Below are 1,188 nucleotides of genomic sequence, written 5' to 3' on the forward strand. Positions count from 1 at the left end.
TAAGAACCTATTGAGGCTAACTTGGAAAAATCTATGTTCTTATACGCGGGTTTTTACTGTACCTAACATTCCAGCCGAGTCCATTTTATACTCTCAAGGACTTTCAGAATTACAAAAGCCTGGATGCCTACGATCGACTGTTCTGCGGTTGGGTTAGTGGTGTATCAGTCTACATCTATCATGTGAACAGTGAGAGTCCCATCTACGTTATCCAAGCACGTGTTATGCACTCCCAGTCTCTGATTATATCATCTCTCTATCCGTGCATGGGTCATGATGAGAGAATATATATGGGACAGGCATCATGTCAGCACACTGTAATTGTGAAGCCGGGCTTGGTGAATTCTTTTCACATGTTGCCTCGGTGCTATTTTATGTAGAGTATGCTGCACGTGCAAGAGAAATCACCACCCCCACTCAAACAGCTGCCTACTGGATGCTGGCGATATATGTATATAAGTGTAAATATGTAGCGGCGTGCGGTGTACCTGTGTGTTGCAGAGGAGCTTTTGACCGGCATTTACAGGTAATTATCGGCAATACAAGGCGAAAGAGAGTAGAGAAACATTGGTAGTAAATACATTTCGTGTTTATTCAGCATTGCTTTTTTACTGAAAATGCTCCAAACGTCTGTGGTCCGCCTGGTCTCTCATCACTGTACCTTGTGTTGTGATCACGCTAGGCAGCCAAAAAAAGCCGTGTGGCTCTCTCTGATACCGATTGCTACACTTGACAACACCGCAGGAGAGCGGCGTTGTGATGGATTTACTTAATAGGCGAATAAAATGAGCAGAGGTGCATTGCTCAATGTACTTGTACCATGCCTGAGCTGGTTTCTGTAATCGTCATGGCCGGCGGCGTTGCATTGTGGGTAATATGAAAAATCGCGGAACCCTTTATAGGGCAAATTTCTTTTAGATAAATTTCTTCAATAGTAATATATTAAACAAACAAATACAGAAAAACACAAGACATGTGCTATGATATTGCTGTTTCTGTAGAGATTTTATGTGCATACATTCTGCCCATTCAGTGTATACATGCATGAGCTTGACCGAGAAAATTGGATTGTGATAAAAGCCGGTCATCGAGTACAGTATTTGACTTGGGTTTAATTGTGACTTCATTGAAACTAATCCGAAATCTTCTTGAGAGAGAGAGAGAGAGAGAGAGAGAGAGAGAGAGAGA

This window comes from Priapulus caudatus, unplaced genomic scaffold (genome assembly GCF_000485595.1).
Source record: "Priapulus caudatus unplaced genomic scaffold, Priapulus_caudatus-5.0.1 Scaffold613, whole genome shotgun sequence".
NCBI lineage: Eukaryota > Metazoa > Priapulida > Priapulimorpha > Priapulimorphida > Priapulidae > Priapulus > Priapulus caudatus.